This window comes from Dipodomys spectabilis, unplaced genomic scaffold (genome assembly GCF_019054845.1).
Source record: "Dipodomys spectabilis isolate Male_0828 unplaced genomic scaffold, ASM1905484v1 ptg000412l, whole genome shotgun sequence".
Taxonomy (NCBI): Eukaryota; Metazoa; Chordata; class Mammalia; order Rodentia; family Heteromyidae; genus Dipodomys; species Dipodomys spectabilis.
Window position 1 is genome coordinate 388,536 of NW_024871089.1, and position 21,400 is coordinate 409,935.

Here is a 21,400-nt window from a genome sequence, read left to right on the forward strand (position 1 = left end):
TATATTGGCCTTTCTAGTTTATTGTGAAAATTCCATGCAGAGGGGTTTCAATTACATGGGCAAGGTAATGAGTACATTTCTTATGAAGCATTGTTGCCTCCTCCATTGTTTCCCCTTAACATCCCTTCCCATCTGCCCTGCCACCACAACTCCCCCACTCCCACACTACCAAAGTTATAAAGTTCGTTTTTCAACATAACTAATTCTCATTGTTTCAAGGGGTCCTCCTGTATCCCTATTGAAACAGTTTCTTTTTTCCCTTACCCTACAGAAATTACACCAACAACAAATACAGTGAAAGCAGGAGTTATGCCGTGGGGGAGGGACTTACAAAGCATCAAGGAAATAATGTTCTAAATATATTAGAAACAATCGCAAGAAAGAAAAAAATTGAATATTTATCTTGGGTTCATTTCACCTAACATGAACTTATCTGAACTTTTCTGCTTTTCTCAGACATATACTAGTTATTGCAAATAAGGGAAACCATGGAACCTGTTCTTTGGCCTGAAAGATTGAAATCGGGGCTATGTCCATTTCACAATTTACTAACTGCTAATTCTGCTTCTGTAAATTTGCTTGCACTAGCACAGACCCTCCCGGGAAATAAGTAAAATGTTTCAGAGTCCAGATGCAGGCTCTGGGACAAGGCCTGCAAACATAGATAAAGAACAAAAGAGTATGTTCTTCTAAATTCCTGTGTAAAAACTCTCAGCAAGGGACTCAAGATAAAGACTATCTGGCAAGCCCAGCAAACTAGGTCAAATGTCAACCAATCACGAGCCTGTAACTATGTGGACTCCCCTCCAGGGAAGCCTCCCTCTAGAGAGCCAACCAGTTTACGATGAGTGTTACAAGACTTCCCACACAACAAAATGATTTCTGGAGTATATGATGATTTTTAAATTAAGCCAATCCCGGTGTTTTATGCTAATCCTGTGGTTTTTGCCTTTAAAAGTGCCTGTATCCACTGCTTGGGCTCCCTGTCTTCCCTGGACAGAGAGTCCGTTTGCGTAAACGCCAAATAAACTCCTCTTGTTTGTTGCATCTGCTGGTTTGGAGTCTTGGTTCCTGGGATGCCCTCCCGTTGAAGAAAGTATCCCAGTGAGTCTGGGGTCTTTCAGGTTGGGGGCTCGTCCGGGATCAGGCACCCCCAGACCCAAAATTTCAAGACCAGTTGGAGGTAAGACAGAGCTCTAACTTTCTGTGTTTTCCACGCTTGTCCTCTTTGTTTTACTTTTTGGGGATCCAAAAGCACCTGTACAGGACTTGTATTTGAATTTGTATTTGGGCCAGAGGGAAAAGCAGACGTGCCCTGTACCCTGGTCCCACCCTGAAGTACTGCTCTAGGGTCGTTTGGAGGAGGGACAAGATCTGAGTGTCTCTTTGTTCTGGGGAGTTAAGGCACGGCCAGCCTCTCCCTTCTGAAGTTTTCCTCCTCATTTGTACTCACTTGGGCACCGCTCAGCCTTTGTCTAGTCTCGTCTGTGTCTGTTTAGCGTTGATTGTCTTTGTTGTCTGTCTTGTGGCCTTCAAAGAAATGGGACAACAACTAACAACCTCTTTAAGCCTGACTCTAGATCACTGGAAAGAAGTCTCGGCCCGGGCCCACAACCTGTTGTTGGAGGTCTGGAAAAAGAAGTGGATTACTTTCTGTTCCTCCGAATGGCCTGCCCTCAACGTGGGGTGGCCTAAGAGGGTTCTTTCAATCTTGATGTTGTTTTACAGGTGAATGCTCGAGTTTTCCAGTCCAGCCCTCACGGACACCCTGATCAGGTCCCCTTCATAGTTACTTGGGAAAACCTTGCCCAAGATCCCCCGAAATGGATTAAGCCTTTTCTCTCCCATTCTCCCGTCTCCCTTCCAGCCCCTCCACCCTCTGCCTCTCCCCTGTCCCTCTTCCTCCTGCCCCCACCCAGCCCATCTGTCCTCCCCCGCCTGCCCCCTCCCCACCCACTCCCCTCACTCCTCTTCTCCCTCCCTTATCCCAGTCCTCCCTCTACCCCCTAAAGGAATTGTCTGAGCTTAGAGCAAAGGACTCTTCCCCCTCCTCTTCGAGTCCCCCCCCCCCCCCGTTCTGTCTGATAATCAGACGGACTTATTGTTGTTAGAATGCCCACAAATGCCAGACCCTCTGCCGCCTTATCCCCAGCCTGCTCCAGTGGAAGAACACGGAGGGCTGCTAGGGGGCTCCCTTACCCCACCTGTTCCCTCACCCGACTCCACTGAGCCATCAGCCCCCAGAGCGCCCTCGCCACCTCCCAGCAGCCGCCTGCACCTCCGCCGTGATCGGGACGGAGAAAGCAAAGGAGTCTGGACGGCTCATGCCTTCCCTCTCCTGACAGTGGCCGGCCAAGTTCAGTATTGGCCTTTTTCTGCTTCAGACTTATATAATTGGAAAACCCATAACCCACCCTTTTCCCAAGACCCTCAAGCCCTGAGGGGCTTGATTGAATCCATCTTGCTAACCCACCAGCCCACCTGGGACGATTGTCAGCAACTCTTACAGACCCTCCTTACTACAGAAGAACGCCAGCGGGTGTTCCTAGAGGCTCGTAAAAATGTTCCAGGACAAGATGGCAGACCAACACAGTTGCCAAATGAGATCGATGAAGTGTTCCCTTTGTCTCGCCCTAACTGGGACTTCAACACTGTTGCTGGTAGGAAGCGGCTCTGTCTTTATCGCCAGGTTCTGTTGGCGGGTCTCAAAGGGGCAGGAAGTCGCCCCACTAATTTGGCCAAGGTACATGCGATAGTGCAAGGTTCTGAGGAAATGCCTGTGGGATTTTTAGAAAGACTAATGGAAGGGTACCGTATGTATATGCCCTTTGACCCCTCTGCTGCAGACAGACAATCCGATGTCATTAAGTCATTTATCGGGCAGTCGGCCACGGACATTTGGACTAAGCTGCAGCGGTTGGAGGGGCTTCAGGGATATACTTTGCAAGACTTGGTCAAGGGAGCAGAAAAAATTTTTAATAAGAGGGAAACCCAGGAAGAAAAAGAAGAAAGATTGTGTAAGTTGCAGGAGGATAGAGAGGACAAGCGAGAAAAGAAACGTACCAAAGAGTTAAGTAGAATCTTGGCCACCATAGTTCGACACCCAGGAGAGAGAGAGACTAGGCCAGTGAGGGACCTGGGAGACGAAAAGAGACTACAATTGAGCCGGGAACAATGTGCGTATTGCAAAGAAATTGGACACTGGGCCAAAGACTGTCCTAAAAACAAGAGACAGGCCAGAGGGTCCCGAAGATGGGCACAGGTGTTGTCACTGGAAGGTGATGACTAGGACAGTCAGGGCCAGGAGCCCCCCCCTGAGCCCCGGGTAACTCGTCGAGTGGGCGGGAAACCAGTAACCTTCTTGGTTGACACAGGTGCCCAATACTCGGTACTGACTGACCCAACCAAAAGGTCCCCTAAGTACTAAAACGTCCTGGGTACAGGGAGCCACTGGAGGAAAACTGTATCGGTGGATGACCGAGCAAAAAGTACATCTCGGAACAGGGCTGGTCACACACTCGTTTCTCCTGGTCCCAGACTGCCCCTATCCATTGTTGGGGAGAGACCTCCTCTCAAAGGTAGGAGCCCAAATCCATTTTCAAGAAAAAGGGGCCTCTGTTAGGGGTCCCCAAGGACAGCCTCTCCAGGTCCTAACTTTATGCCTGGAAGATGAACATCATTTACATGAAAGCCCCCAGTGGCCCCGATCGACCCCCAGTGGTTGTCAGATTTTCCCCAGGCTTGGGCGGAGACGGCAGGAATAGGGTTGGCTGCAAACCAGCCTCCTCTGGTCATCGGACTTAAGGCCTCGGCTGTCCCGGTGATGATACGTCAGTATCCACTAAGCAGGGAAGCTAAAAATGGAATTAGGCCACAAATACAAAGACTGTTACAATTGGGTATCCTAAAACCCTACCAATTCCCATGGAACACTCCCTTATTACCCGCCAAAAAACCCAGAAGGGGAGACTACCATCCGGCGCAAGACTTGAGAGAAGTAAACCGGAGGGCCTAGGAGATACATCCTACAGTGCCTAACCCCTACAACTTGCTGAGTACGCTGCCTCCGAGTCGCACATGTTATACAGTGCTAGATTTAAAGGATACCTTCTTTTGCATGAGACTGAGCCCTCAGAGTCAGCTGATCTTCGCCTTTGAATGGAGAGATCCAGAGTCGGGTTTCTCAGGACAGCTCACCTGGACGAGATTGCTGCAGGGATTCAAAAACTGCCTGACCCTGTTTGATGAGTCTCTACGCCAGGACCTGGCTGATTTCAGAGTCAACCATCCTTCTACAGTATGTAGATGATCTACTTCTAGCAGATGAGACTGGAGATGATCATCTAAAAGGTACTGGGGTCCTTTTAAAGAGACTGGGGGAGTTAGGGTATAGAGCCTCAGCCAACAAGGCCCAAATCTGTATCCAACAAGTAACCTATCTAGGCTACAAGCTAAAAGGAGGGCAGAGGTGTCTAACAGAGAGCTGCAAACAAGCCATCACCCAGATCCCTCCGCCCACAAGTGCTCGAACACTGAGGGAGTTCTTAGGGAGTGCTGGATTTTGTTGCTTGTGGATACCAGGGTTCGCTGAACTGGCAGCTCCTCTGTACCCTCTTACCAAGGCTAATACCCCATTCCGATGGGAAAAGGAACAACAACAGGCTTTTGATCAAATTAAAAAGGCCTTATTGTCAGCTCCGGCCTTGGGCCTTCCGGATGTGACCAAGCCCTTCACTCTATATGTGGATGAGTGACAAAGAATTGCAAAAGGAGTCCTGACCCAGAAATTAGGGCCCTGGAAAAGACCAGTGGCCTATTTCTCAAAAAAATTGTGGCGGCTGGATGGCCCCTATGTCTTCGTATTATTGCAGCTGTGGCCGTGTTGGTAAAAGACTCTGATAAGCTAACCTTGGGACAGCCCTTAGCTGTGACGGCCCCCCATGCTATAGAGACAGTTATTCGCCAGCCCCCTGACTGCTGGCTTTCAAATGCCCGGATCACTCATTACCAAACAATGCTGTTAAATCCCGACCGAATTCAGTTCGGGGCAGCACGCTCTCTCAACCCACCAACCCTACTCCCGGACTCAGATTCCCACCTCACCATCGAACATAATTGCCATCAAATCCTGGCGGAGATGCACGGAACCCGTGAGGACTTAACTGACTAGCCCCTACCGGACGCTAAACACACCTGGTATACGGATGGGAGCAGTTTCCTACATAATGGTGAGCGAAAAGCGGGGGCGGCAGTGGTGGATGGGACCATGGTCATCTGGGCATCGACCCTAGAGCCCGGAACATCAGTGCAGAGGGCTGAACTAATTGCCCTGACACAGGCGTTGACAAAGGCCCGGGAAAAGAAAGTTAATATCTACACAGACAGTCGGTATGCCTTTGCTACCGCATGTCCATGGAGAGATCTATAGGAGGCGAGGTCTGTTGACTTCGGCAGGAAAAGACATTAAAAACAAAAAGAAAATCTTAGACCTCTTACAAGCCCTTTTCCTGCCTAAAAAGGTAAGCATCTTCCATTGCCCAGGCCACCAAGTGGGGAGGGACCCTGTAGCGGCAGGAAACAGGATGGCAGATGAAGCTGCTAAGGCAGCGGCCTTGCAGAACCAAACCTTTGCTTTAGTCACATCACAAGAACAGCAGCCAAAAAAAAAAAAAAATAAAACCTCTCTTCCAGTATTCAGATCAGGACATAGAGGTGGCCAAAAAGCTAAAGGCAACTTTTAACGACTCGACTGGGACTTGAGAATATGAAAACAGGACTATATTGCCCCGAAAGGATGCGAAAAGGCTGGTCACCCACTTACACAGATGGAGTCACTTGGGGTACAAAAAGTTGGAGACTATGCTACAGAGAGAGGAACAGTTTCATTACATTCCAGATCTGTCAAACATAATTAAACAGGTTATAGACTCTTGTGTTCCCTGTGCCAAGGTTAATGCAGGACGATTCCAAGCACCCACTGGAGTCAGGATGAGAGGCGAATGGACCGGCACCAATAGGGAGGTCGATTTCACCAAAATCAAGTCTGGCAAGTATGGGGCTAAATATCTCCTAGTCTTTGTAGATACCTTCTCTGGCTGGACGCAAGCCTTCCCCACAAAACCAGAGACAGCACAAGTAGTAGTCAAAAAGATTTTGGAAGAGATTTTTCCTCGATTTGGGCTCCCTAAGGTAATAGGGTCAGATAATGTCCCTGCTTTCGTCTCCCAGGTAAGTCAGATGGTGGCCACGCTTTTGGGGATAGATTGGAAATTACATTGTGCTTATAGACCCCAAAGTTCAGGACAGGTAGACCGGATGAATAGAACAATCAAAGAGACCCTAACTAAATTAGTCCTAGAAACTGGCACTAAAGATTGGGTCCAACTCCTCCCCATGGCTTTGTTTCGAGCTCGGAACACTCCAGCAAGCCATGGACTGACCCCCTATGAAATCCTATATGGGGGGCCCCCTCACATAGCGGACTTCCTTGACCCTGCCATTGATTCTTTTGCAAATACCCGAAGTTTACAGGCGCGGCTGCAAGCTCTGCAACTCATCCAGAGACAAGTGTGGAAGCCTTTGGCCGCTGCCTACAGCGCACAGAGCTCCACTGTCGCACATCCTTTCCAGATTGGAAACGAGGTGTACGTGAGGAGGCACCAATCCAAGACCCTCGAAACATGGTGGAAGGGCCCGTACATTGTGCTGCTGACCACACCCACTGTGCTAAAGGTAGACAAAATCGCCGCCTGGATCCACGCCTCCCAAGTCAAGCGGACGCCGCCTGAAGACAAAAAGAACGCCCCCCAGAGCCACTGAAATGGAAGGTGCAGTGCACTCAAAACCCTCTCAAGATAAGACTCTTAAAAACTGTTTAATATTCCTTGTTACTATAATTTTAAAAGCAGTGGAGGGACAAAAATTCCACCCCCTGGGTGGGCACAAACCCACACTCTCCCTATAACCAGACTTGGCAAGTGATAGATGAACATGGGGGCATCATATGGTCTGCCTCCAATATAGCCCCCCTTTGGACATGGTGGCCCAACCTAACACCAAACTTTTGCATTTCTGTTTCTAATCAGGCGGATGCCTTATAGGGAAAGGCAGTCCGCCAAGGCTACCCTGTCTATGCCTGCCCCGTCAACCACCACAAATATGAAGGAGAAAAAGATTATTTTTATAAAGCCTGGGGTTGTGAAACTAGTGGGGACACCTACTGGAATCCTTCCTCCTCTTCAGACTATATTACAGTCAAAAGGGCCGGTGCGACAACAAAAGGGATCAGATAGAGTTGGGGCTATAAAGTTGGCCCTCGATATGATGAAGGAAATGAAAAGTGCGCCGACTCAGGATATTACCGGTGGTGCATAAAGCTTACTATAAAATTCACCACCAAGGGGCAAATGCCTAATTTAGGCTGGGTGACTGGATTCACCGGGGGAGTCAGGCTGCGCACAAATAATTGGGGTTATGATAATAGCGGGCTTATGATGATCCGCCTCCAAGTGCAGAGTGCTGGTCCCAACCTCCTGGAACCCAACCCTACCCTAGAAAAGAGGCCCTTTTCCATAAATCAGGCGCCCGACCTCACCTGCCCACGGGTCATCCCTAACCCAAGCCTGCCCTTAATTCCCCCTTTATACAACTTAATAGAGGGAGACTATTCTGCCCTCAACTCTACCAAAAGTAACCTCACTCGGTCCTGTTGGCTCTGCCTTTCTGAGCCCCCCCCTTATTATGAAGGGACAGCTTACAATGGTACCTACAACTATTCTGACTCATGCCCTTGGGGACGACAGGGCACCAAGTTGACTCTAGCTGAGGTATCGGGTCAAGGGCTATGTCTCGGCACTCCTCCCCCCAAAAAGAGTCAGCTCTGTGCTCTCACGGAAAAGTTTCAGGTCTTTGCCAGCAAATACCTGACACCCACGGATGGGGGATGGTGGGCATGTGACACCGGGTTAACCCCGTGCATCTCACCAATGTTGATAGACCAGACTGGTTTCTGTGTTCTAGTGCACCTCTATCCTCTGGTCATATACCATGACTCCCGATCCTTTGAAGAATTGGCGGAAGGCCTGACCCACAGATACAAAAGGGAACCCGTCAGTGTAACATTAGCTGTCCTCATGGGATTTGGAACCGCCGTCGGTATAGCGGGAGTGGGAGTGGGAGGGGCTGCATATGTGGGAGGTCAACAAAACCTAAAGCAATTAAAAGCTGCTGTAACACAGGACTTGAAGGCCATCGAAAAATCTGTCTCGGCATTAACAATCTCCCTCACCTCCCTATCAGAGGTAGTGCTTCAAAACCGTAGAGGCTTAGACTTAGTTTTTTATCAAGGATGGAGTGTTGTGCTCAGCCCTAAAAGAAGAATGCTGTTTTTATGCTGATCACACCGGGATAGCGTGCGATTCCATGGCCAAGTTCCGTGAGCGTCTGGAGGAGCTAAATTGGGAAAAGATTGATCAAAGCAGTTGATTTGAAAGTTTGTGGTCTAAATCCCCCTGGCTCACTACATTGTTGTTTATGATAGCAGGACCTGTCATCATCCTACTATTGCTTCTCACTTTTGGCCCTTGCATTCTTAACAAGCTATTGCAGTTTATCCATGAGAGGCTATCCATTTTGCAGGGCATGGTATTAGCCCAACAATACCAAGCATTACAGACAATTGACACACCTGTAAACGATATAGAAACTCCCTAAATTTTAAGATTAAAATTAGTCCAAAGACAAGAGGAGGGAATGAAAGATTGAAATCGGGGCTATGTCCATTTCACAATTTACTAACTGCTAATTCTGCTTCTGTAAATTTGCTTGCGCTAGCACAGACCCTCCCAGGAAATAAGTAAAAAGTTTCAGAGTCCAGATGCAGGCCCTGGGACAAGGTCTGCAAACATAAAGAACAAAAGAGTATGTTCTTCTAAATTCCTGTGTAAAAACTCTCAGCAAGGGACTCAAGATAAAGACTATCTGGCAAGCCCAGCAAACTAGGTCAAATATCAACCAATCATGAGCCTGTAACTATGTGGACTCCCCTCCAGGGAAGCCTCCCCTAGAGAGCCAACCAGTTTACCACGATTGTTACAAGACTTCCCGCACAACAAAAAGATTGCTGGAGTACATGATGATTTTTAAATTAAGCCAATCCTGGTGTTTTATGCTAATCCTGTGGTTTTTGCCTTTAAAAGTGCCTGTATCCACTGCTCGGGGCTCCCTGTCTGCCCTGGAAAGAGAGTCCGTTTTTTGCAAATGCCAAATAAACTCCTCTTGCTTGTTGCATCTGCTGGTTTGGGGTCTTGGTTCCTGGGGTGCCCTCCCATTGAAGAAAGTATCCCAGTGAGTCTGGGGTCTTTCAGGCCTGGCCTACATCACTTAATATAATTTTTTCCAAGTCTTTCCATTTCCTACAAATGAGGCAATGTCATTCTTTCTGATGAAGGCATAGAATTCCATTGTGTATATATACCACATTTTCTTGATCCATTCATCTATGGAGGGGCATCTTGGTTGCTTTCCAATCTTGGCTATGGTAAATAATGCTCCAATAAACATAGTTGTGCTGGTGGACTTAATATGGTTTTGTTTGTAATCATTATGGTAAATGACCAAATGTGGGATTGCTGAGTCATAGAGGAGCTGTATGTGAAGTCTTTTGAGCAACCTCCACACTACTTTTGAAACAACTGCCAAATAAATAAGTGGACTAAAGACTTAAAGAGAAACTTCTCTGAAGAGCAAAGAAGGATGGCCAATAAACACGTTAAGAAACGCTCAACATCTCTACCCAGAAAAGAAATGCAAATCAAAACAACATTGAGATAACACCTCACCCCAGTTAGAATGTCTATAAACAAAAACTCTAATAACAACAAATGCTGGAGGGATTGTGGACAGAAGGAAACCCAACTCCATTGTTGGTGGGAATGTAACCTTGTTCAACCACTTTGAAATTCAGTTGTTTCTTTAAGGACATGTTGTTGGAAGATTGAATTTTTTGAGTTCTAAGTATATTTTAGATCCGAGACCCTTGTCCATCAAATGGCTAGTAAAGATTTTCTCACAATCCGTTTGCTTTCTATTGATCTTGCTATCTATGTCCTTTGTCATGCAGAAGCTTTGTGCCTTCAATCACCATGAATTTATATGCATGAAATCTGATAAGAAATATGAGGGTTTGTTATGGCTGTAAGACATGATTTACTTTTAATTTTGGTAAGATATTTATTCAACCCCAAACTCAAGTGAACTGTTTTGAGTACAATGGCTGATAATTATTCTTTCCTCACAGTTGATTTTTGTGAATTTAACCTTAATTTGTCCTCATTGATGCACCTTGTATTGAATTAATATTTTATATTAATGATGTCTCTTTTAAGATTTTAATTTATTGTCCTATGTCTTGATATCGTCTGTTATCCTTGAATGTGGCTAGTAATATGCAAATGCCTACTAAGGAAAAAAGAATCAATGTGGATAATAATAATGGTTAGATATTAGCTTGCTCAGGTAGCAAATGAATCTTTCTTACCCTAAAAGATTGATAATATGGAGCAAAGGAACTTCCTTACATTAACATCAAGTTTGACTGCAAATTTGAAACAAAGTCAGGAATAAAAGAATGCAAATGAAAACTACACTGAGATTCCTACTACCTCCCGTTAAAAAAAGAAATCATATCAGAAGCTGGCACATATGTGACCAAATGGGAACGCTGCTATTCTGTTGTATTAATGTAGACTAGATTCAACCACCTTGGAAAGCATTTTGGAGGTTTCTCAGATATTAAAAACAGAGCTGCTGTATCAATCAGCAATCCTGTTCCTTTGCATTGACCCAAAGGATTGCATACTAGTATACAATAAACATACCAACATGACTATGAATATTGTTATATTTACTTAATATAGCTAATGAATGGAACAAACTCTGGTAGATCAGTCCCCTTTGGCCTACTGCATATAACCATTTCTTGAAATGTGTACATCCTGTAAATTCCATAAAGCTTTTAGAGGCTAAGTGGGTTGAAGTTGATAATGGTAATTAGGAAGATGTTAAAAAAGACTTGTAACAACTGTTCGAATTTGTCAGCTTTTCCCTTCTTATAAAAATATAATTGTTTTGTCTGTCATTGGGCTGAAATCTGGGCATTAGCACTGTCCTTCAATACTTCAGCTCAAGGCTAGCTCTCTACAAGGAATAAAACCCAGAGTCTCATGCATACTTGGCAAGAACTCTAATATTTAGCCACTTTCCCAGCCTAAAAAATTGTCTTGACTCCAACCTATAATACTTTTACCAAATGATAAATTAGGTCATACACATTTTTTAGTTTGATTTCACAACCTAGTATCTGATCAGAACATTTCAGCCATACACACACACACACACACACACACACACACACACACACTCACATTGTCCTACCAAAAATTCACACTGAAAGAATGAAGCTATAAGCAGCATGTTACTAACATACGTTACTCTAGGAAGGAATCCCAGTTTGAAAATTTTTTCATACATTCCCTCATATCGTCCTGTGCCTTGAATTATTTACATTAAACTTATTCAACTATAGAAGACCAGTTATCACAGATGAACACAGACAAATAACAAAACACGATACACTTTAATTACCTTTGATATATTATAAAATTTAGACCAAATACATTTGTGCACATACTTGAATCAACCCCATCTTTATGTATTCCCAAACCAATGAAGACTGATGCTGATTTTGAAAAATTTTCCCATTGAAAGAATTTGAAATTAGGATGTGGCTGGGTTTCACAGTAGTCATTGTGTAATTGGACAATGTCTACACAACCATGAGAAAAAAAAAACAACTTGATTGCTTTCATTATTTTGAACATTAGACTATGTATGTACAAAGGACTTGATTTTAAAATTGTAATACTTCATTATGAAGGGGTGTTGGATCTTGTCAAATGCTTTCTGCATCTTTTTGAGATGCGTATATTGAACCTGCTTTGCATACCTGAAATGAAACCTGTTCGATCATGGTGTAGGATTTTTTGGGATGGATTGCTGAGGTCAATTGGCCAAAATTTTGTTGAGAAGCTTTGCATCAATGTTCATCAAAGAAACCTGCCTGGTTTTGGGATGAGGATTATGATGGCTTCATAGAATGTGTTCGGTAGTGAACTTTCTCTTTCAATTTCATTGAATAGTTGGAGGAGTATTGGTGTGAGCTCTGCTTTGAAGTCCTTGTAGAATTCTGCTGTAAAACCATCTGGTCCTGGAAATTTCTTAGATGGAGGGTCTCTTATTCCCAACCTCATTTTTCAAGGAAATAGAAGAAGCAATCCAAAAATTCACATGAAACAATAAAAGACCCTGAAGAGCAAAAACGATCCTCAACAGAAAGAATAAGGCTGGAGGAATATCAATACCAAATTTCAAACTCTACTATAAAGTCATAGTATTCAAAACAGCTTGGTACTGGCACAAGAACAGACCTCAGGATCAATGGAATAGAATGGAAAATACAGAAATGAACCTAGAGACCTATAGCCATCTCATCTTCGATAAGAGAGCTAAAAAAATAGAATGGAAAAAAGAGAGTCTCTTCAGTAAATGGTGCTGGCAAAATTGGTTAACTACTTGTAGAAAACTAAAGCTAGATCCTTATATATCACCTTGCACCAGAATCAATTCCAAATGGATCAAAGATCTCGGGGTCAAAGCAGACACTCTGAAAACATTACAGGATGGATTAAGAGAAACCCTTGGTCTTCTTGGCACTGGCCGAAATTTTCTTAATAGAGACTCAGAAACACAACCATCAAAGAAAAGTTGGACAAATGGGATTATATGAAGTTGCAGAGCTTCTGCATGGCAAAGAACATAGCTAGCAAGATCAATAGAAAGCCCACTGAATGGAAGAAGATCTTCACTAGCCATACAACGGACAAGGGTCTCATATCTTAAATATACCTGGAACTCAAAAAATTAAATCCCCCAACAACAAATCTTTAAAGAAACAACTGCCCAATAAATAAGTGGGCTAAAGACTTAAAGAGAATCTTCTCTGAAGAGGAAAGAAGGATGGCCAATAGACATATGAAGAAATGCTCAACCTCCCTAGCCATAAAATAAATGCAAATCAAAACGTCATTGAGATACCCCTCATTCCATTTAGAATGGCTAAAATCAAGAACTCTAAAAAGAACAGATGCTGGAGGGGATGTAGATAGAAGGCAACCATACTTCATTGTTGGTGGGAGTGTAAACTTGTTCAACCACTTTGGAAACTAGTATGGAGGTTCCTCAAAAGACTTCACATAGAGCTCCCCTATGACCCAGCAATCCCACTTTTGGGCATTTACCCAAATGTTTACAAACAAGACTATACTAAAGCTACCAGCACGACTATGTTTATTGCAGCACTATTTACTATAGCTAGGATATGGAACCAACCCAAATACCCCTCAGTAGATGATTGGATCAAGAAAATGTGGTATATATATACACAATGGAATTCTATGCCTATATCAGAGAGAATGGCATTGCCCCAGTTGTTCGGAAATGAAAAGACTTGGAAATACTTATATTAAGTGAAGTAAGCCAGGTCCAAAGAAACAGAGGTTCCATGGTTTCCCCTATTTGCAACATCTAATATACGTCTGAGTCAAGCAGAAAAGATAAGATAAGGTGATGTTAGGGAAATGAACCCTAAGATATGTATTCCAATGTTTTTTTTTTTCTTTCATGTGATTGTTTCTAACACATTTATAAGATTATTTCTTTGTTGCTTTGTAGGTCCCTCTCCCACTGTATAACCCCTGCTTTCACTGTATTTGATGTCGGTATAATTTGTGGAGTAGAAGGGAAAAAACAAATCGTTTAAATAGGGATACAGGTGGATCCATTGGAACAATGAGATGTACAAGTCATTACGTCGAAAAATGAACTTTACAACTAAGTGAGGGGGGAGGGCGTGTAACAGGGAGGATTGTGTTGGGGGACAGGGACAGGATGGGAATGGATGGGAAGGGGAAACAAAGGAGAAGACTACAATGCTTGATAAGAAATGTACTCATTATCTTGCCCGTGTAATTTTAATCCCTCTGAGTACAGTATTTTCACAATAAAAAATAAAAATTAAAAAAATAAAATTATCATACTATAGCCACTGTGCATCTGTCTGTATGGAATATGTGAAATTCCGTTGTTATCACATATCCTAATTCAGTATTTTATCGTGTAACATGTATTACAGAAAATGAAGCATCTTCTTCACAGGCAAAACAATAAAATGAATGGAATATTGTTTACAATAAAGCAATCATGAATGCATTCTGATGATTCTCTTAACAATTCCTAACATAGTAAATATTCTTGCAAAGTGCATATATGAATTTAACCAAGTCAGAAATATCTGCAGTTGTTTGTGTCTTCAACTACTATTAAAGAATAATTATCTACATACTTACCTATAAAATCATATATATTCATAGAAAATTAGATAGAGTTAGTAGAGAAAATAAAAACCGATTTTTCTGATTCCATTCAGCATACAGTTATTTAAATTACATTTGAGTCAATAAAAATCAGGTTAAAATTATGGGTAAAGTTTGCAAATGGAGGCATTTTGACAAAGGAATTCAATTAAGGCCAAGTTACATTTTTTTTTTAAATAAAATAATGTCAAATGTATTTCTCTAGTTTGGCAATAAATAGCCTGAATATTCATGGATTGATATAAAGGTACATGAAATTAGAAAATGACACTGGCAAATATACTCAAATAATTATGTATTCTATTCAAATTATTAATCCATGAAAAGTTGATAATTGCCAAATGAGAAATTGAAGAGTAATCTTCACACATTGTGTTACTCAACAAGTCCCCAGGGTTTCTATGATATAGTGCTCCTTTGAAATTTTTTTTATCATAGTTCAAAATTGAAAATAGTATACTCCTGTAAGGTGTTCATGTTCATGTGAATAGTTTTCATTCAATACAATTCTTTTATCTTTTATATAGTAAAGTATAGACACTTATTATAAACACACAATTTTTTGTCAAAAATATATGAACAATACTTCATTGATTCTAATTGGATAAGAGGATTGATCAGAGAAATCCAGAAAAATATTTCCATGTTTACTTGGATAGTATCATTGAGTTGATGGGTAAATTTGAAAAGTGTAAAGAGTTTAAAGTGTAGGAATATGTAGATATTCCCTCTTGAAAATAGAAATTGTTCAACCAAGAATGAGAAGGATTTTCGGTATACTCATTACCTTTAAAATCTTCTGGTTATAGTGATCATCACCCCACATAGATTATTTTTCTTTAATTAGAGAATCAGCATTCATTCCAAAACGGTGCTGATTGTTCGGAAGGCAGAAGTTTATTGAGAATATTACACTTGTTAATGTAATTTTATATAGTTTGTTTATTTTCTTCTCACCCAGGTACCTGAGATCCAGATGAAAAATGCATTTCCGTTGCCTGTTGTGATAGTATTTCATTGTGCTCCCAAATTTTGGGGCTAAGGTATACCCAAACATAATTGCTATTTAAGATACAGCTACTGATTTTAGGTGCTAGATGAGGTCTGATTTCAGGCATTGTGGAGTCTTAATTTACTTTCCACAAGATATAAACTGGTGTATTGAAGAAACTAAACTATTACCATGAAACAGCGATTCAGTAATTACAAATAGTTGTAAAGCTTCAAGATGAAAATTTAAAAATGCCTCTTTTAGACATGCTTTGTTCATTGGATTAGAATTGCCAGGCTTCAAGTACTATGGTGATAGAATTTAAAGATTTTCACATGTAAGAATAAAATTATTGAGCAAAATATTCAATAAGTGAACATGACAGATAAAGGTGTCATCATTATTTAAAGGGAGATTTATGCATGAAACAAATTGTTTAAATAGAGATACAGGTGGACCCATTGCAAAAATGAGATTGTTGTACAAGATGTTATGTCGAAAAACGACATTTATAACTTTGGCCCCCACGGTGGGGGACGGTGTTTGGGGGCAAGGGGGAAGCAGGAGGAGAGATGGGATGGGACGGCAATGGGAAACAAAGGAGGACGCAACAATGTTTGATAAGAAATGTACTCATTGCCTTGCTCATGTAATAATAACACTTCAGTACAGTATCTTCAAGGAGCTCTTTATACTAAACTCAGTCATCTTAAGAGAAAGGACACTGCAATGTTACCAAGTGTTGACTAGATGAGCAGGGAAATAATCATCAAGCATTACAAAGGTCTAAAGGTGCTTATAATTGTAGGCCTTGTGCTAGAAATGAAGCTTAAATATACTTTCCTTATTAAACATAGTATATGCTTATTGGTTTGAATCCATGGAACTCAATGGTGAGCATTGAGAGGAAACAGCTAAATTTGCAGAAATGACAACATGATTCTATGCAACCAATTTTCTCATATAAAGAAATTGAACATTTTATATTTTCATGACTGCAGTTTGTTTCTAGATTATGGATTACACATTAAATAATTGAAAATTACCCCACAAAATTCTGAATCACACACTGTAGACCTATAAAGGCCCTTTTACCAGTATGATGTCATTTACCCAAACTATAGCACAGTCTTGTAACTTGATTAACAACAAGTCCAACTTACCAAATTCTTATGAAAGATTTAATGTATAAATGTGGGGAAAGTGAGCGAATATTTAGATTCACTTTCAGAGATTTGAAATGTACTTCACAGGAAGAAAACATTTTAATTGTGTAGTTAGTTGCATGGACATATAGTAGTATATAGGAGTCAAAAGTGCAGTGGTCACTTGCTTGCAGTGTGCATTCAGGATGGGGCTATAGTTATTCTATTATTGATAAAAATATTATCTGTTAGTCATGATTACTCACTTTATTGAACATCATCCCACATTATTGCAAGTCAATGCTACCCTGCAGGTACAAATGATAAAAGCGAAGTTTGCACAGCATGCTCTATTTTTTCCCCTTTTGATTTTCTGAGAACTCTGCTATTGCCCAGTAGAATTGAACTCTTGGTGGCTTTCCTACCCTCTGTAACTCATATATAAAAAGATAGTTCTGCTTATATCTACTTGATGTGTCTACCCTCTGTCTGGTTTGAGTGATGCACTAATTGCCAGTGCAGGTTTTATACTTTTTTATGGCAGTTTTCATAAGAACAGGAAATCAGATATTAATACATTATAAATTAGACCTAAAATTGTGTGCATATAGCATAATAGAAGACTTTTCTTCATAATGACCCCTGAAATTTCTTGATCACTTACTGAAGACATGTACTTATATGAAGAAGGTTTTATCACTATCATGCCATTTATCCAATACTTACCATGCTCTTCCGCCTGGATTATGAGGCAGCAGGAACAACTTCAGTTTCTTTTTAAAAAACTATTGTAAAAATAGTGTACAGAGGGGTTACAATTACATGAGTAAGGTAATGAGTACATTTCCTATTAAGCATCATCACCTCCTCCTTTGTTTTTCCCTACAATCCCTTTCCACCCCACCTCCTCAACCCTCTCACACCTCCAAATTGTTAAAGTGTTTTTCATGATAATATCTTATACATCTCATTGCTACAACATGTCAACCAGTATCCTGTTTCAGCATTTGTTATTTCCCTAACTCCACAAATTAGAAAAATGTATTTAAAAGACACAGGGCACTGTCATCAGGGGTTATAACTTGGGGGAAGAACATACAAGAGAAACAAATCATGTAAGACAGTTTAGAATCATAAAAGCAATTCAAGAAAGTAGAAACAACTTAAGTCCCTATCTAGGGATTCAGTTCATTTATCATCTTCTTGTATGGTCATATGTATATAGTTTTTGGACTTTTCTGCTTCTCCTCGATTTATATTATTTATTGTAAATAGGGGAAACCATAGGACCCATGTTTCTTAGGGCCTGGCTTACTTCACTTAATATAATATTTTCCAGAAAAACAAATCGTTTAAATAGAGATACAGGTGGATGCATTGCAACAATGAGATGTACAAGTCATATGTCGAAAATGAACTTTATAACTTTGGATGGGGGGGCGGGGAGGATTGGGTAAGGAAGTAGGGGGAGGCTGGGAAGCGATGGGAAGGCGAAACAAAGGAGGAGGCTACAATGCTTGATAAGAAATATACTCATTATCTTGCCCATGTATTTGTAACCCCTCTGTACAGTATTTTCACAATAAATAAATAAAAAAGGAAAAAATTAATTTTTTCCAAGTCTTACCATTTCCTAAAAAATGGGGTGATGTCATTCTTTCTGATGGAGGCATTGAATTCATTTCTAAATGAGGGTTAGAAGGATAAATGTGGGGATAGTGAGGAAGAGTGAATGTTGTGAATTAACAAGTTTTGTCGTCTTGAATAAAAGTAATTGTTTACAAAGTAATTTTCTTCAGAAAGGGAATATTAAATGAGAAAGATATTTCACTGTGTAGATAAAAAATAGAGTGTAAAAACTGTGTCTAATCTTATAAACAAATGGTTAAAAATGAAAAACACTGGGTTTTAATGTAATCTCACTTAAATGAATTCTGTGCAAATGAAAGACGATTTTCCTACAAAATTTTCAATATTTTGTGAGTGTAGTTATTAATTTTAGATCTACATTTTGATAATTTTCCTTTTCCTTATTCCTTTATGGCTGTGTTTCCTCTACAGGAGGAAGCAACATAAAAATGGAGTGGAACATTTCAATTCACATTTTCTTTGCAGAGATGCTGTCAAATTTCTTCGATGTTGTTTAAATACCGGTGGATAATTTTTAAGTTAGTAATATTATGGTACTTTATTAGAGAAGAGTAAGAACAGATGAGAACCAGTGGCTCAGGTATGTAATCCTAAGTACTCAGGAAGGTGAGATCTGATGATAAGGTTCAAAGTCAGCATTGGCAGGAAAGTCCATGAGAATTTTTTCTACAAATGACCACCAGAAAAGTGAAAGTGGCAGTCTCTCTCAAAGGGCAGAGCACAAGCCTCGAGGTAAATTATGCAGAGAAAACGCCCAACCTCACAGTACAAACTCCAAGACAGACAAAAAAGCCAGAAGAGAAGCATTTGCAATATTTCTGTGTAATTTTGAAGGATAGTATTTGACAGAAGTGTTTTAAATTACTCACTGTCTTATTATGAGATGACATTTTTGCAGGAATTGTATAATATATTTGGCAGAAGTGTTTCAAATTATTCACTGCCTTATGACGACATGACATTTTTGCAGGAATTGTATAGAGAGCTTTGCCAAAGTTCAGAATCTATCAATTCAAAATTTTCCTTCAAAAACATCTCAATCTCATTACAAAGGGGTTTCCATGTAAAGAAGAATTTGTGATATTGATATTAATGGCCGTTCCCTACATATACTTTCATTCTTTTTTTTTTTTTTTTTTTTTTTTTTTGTCGGTCGTGGGGCTTGAACTCTGGGCCTGGGCTCTGTCCCTCAGCTCTTCAGCTCAAGGTGAGCGCTCTACAACTTGAGCTACAGCGCCACTTCCGGTTTTCTCTCCTGCCCGGGCTGGCTTTGAACGGCGATCCTCAGATCTCAGCCTCCTCAGTAGCTAAGATTACAGGTGTGAACCACCAGCGCCCGGCTTATACTTTCATTCTTAACAATGGGTTATGTACTATCAAGACTCTTCCATGAATGTCTTACTGAGAGTAGATATTTACCAATGTACAAAGGAATCTTTGGGAATACTGACAAGCCATCAAAGAATTTGGAATTAATTCTCTCCTGAGAATCCAAAAGTTATAACACTGTTTTGTACTCTAATGACAGGGATATGAGTTACAGGGATTTGTCAAGGCAAATATAAAAGAATCAACTTTTTTTCTGAACTTAGGGTGAATCAAGAATCTTGACTATTTAAAAAAAAATGAATAATTGTGCCTAATTGGAGAACATTCAATCAAACAAAATATGGGAATGAAGGGCATAAAAGTCATAAGCCAGTCTATCAGGGACAACTTGGATTTAGCCTAGTGTCCATTAGCATGCCTAGGTTGTTGGGTGAAGAAAGAAACCTGAGGTAAGGACTGTTTCCTAAGTTCTAAATGTAAGTTCACCCCTCACAATAGCTACTTTTGTCTGGGAATATTATGTTCCATTTCACTCATTAATAATGTAGAATATAAGAAAAATATAAGAAAACTAAAATAATATGTGGTTCCTAATACAAATTTCCCAATAATTTCTGTGTTCCAAAGAGGAGAATGGGTAGGAAAATTTTACCGATTTTTTAAACCACCTAATTTTGCAACGTATTTGTCAAGGCACAAGATTCTAAATCATCTCAATATTTTTCATGTGTAATCTAATCTGCAGAAGAAATATGTGAGTTCTTCCGATTTTCTGTGGCAGGGAAAAATAGATTCTTGCAAGAGTACAAACATCTGACATTTGTTAGTTTTGGGGGACAATGTGCACTCTTTGAAGATACCATATTTTTTACAGAGAAACTGTGATTTATTAGACAAGAATTTGTTCTGAGAAGATGAATCTGTAAAGTTATGATTTTAATTCATGATCAGTTCATGAAACCATATATCATGAATATTTGTTTTCGACTTGTGTATAAATTACCCCTCATATATATGCCCCCAACCATTTTTTAGTTCATTTGTCATTCTTGGCCCACAACATTCCTATTGCAAAATGGAATAAACTTTCAAGTGTATTTTAGAAAGATCTCCCTTGCCAAAAATATTTATTACTGGTTAGATTCCTATGTAATCAAAAGAGATGAAGTATTTGACTACAGATAAGGAAGTTTCACATCAGAGAGTCTTGCTTACATTTATGATAGTTGTGATAATGTGAAGGTTTCTGTTTTGGAGCATATTTGAGCATTAGTATCTCTTGGTTTGCAATGTCAAATGACTATTTGAATTCCTACCAAAATATCTGAAAAAAAAAATGATTTCAACATTAATTTGTCAATGTGGGCTAGAAACCTGGTGACCTAGGCAAACCTGTCTGCTTATAGAAACGTCAAGAAATCAGACCTGTGTGTACTATTGACTTAATTATCTACAGGTAAACATGAGAATTGAGAAGAGTGGATGAATCAATACTCTTCTTTCTAATGGAATCTTGTCAAGGTGATGTACAGAGGGATTTGCACTACATATGTAAACAATGAATGAGTACTTCTCTCATCATAGGTTTTTACCCATTTTTCACTTTTACTATTTTTTGCCTAAAATCTCTATCCTCTCCCACCAAATGTAACGTTTATTCCCTACATATAGATTTGTTGGGATTGTTCTTGTTGGGTTCGCCCTTTATCCTTTGTCTCAGATTTTGTTGTTCCCTCCCTGTGCCTAATTCTCATTAACTTACATGATATACAGTGTGTACCAAAATCAAATACAGT

At 40.7% G+C, this 21,400-nt stretch overlaps 1 pseudogene; it reads left to right on the top strand.

The window, feature by feature from the left end:
• Positions 1-1,540: 1,540 nt before the first annotated feature.
• Positions 1,541-6,819, top strand: LOC122097086 (annotated as a pseudogene).
• The last annotated feature ends 14,581 nt before the right edge of the window (positions 6,820-21,400 follow it).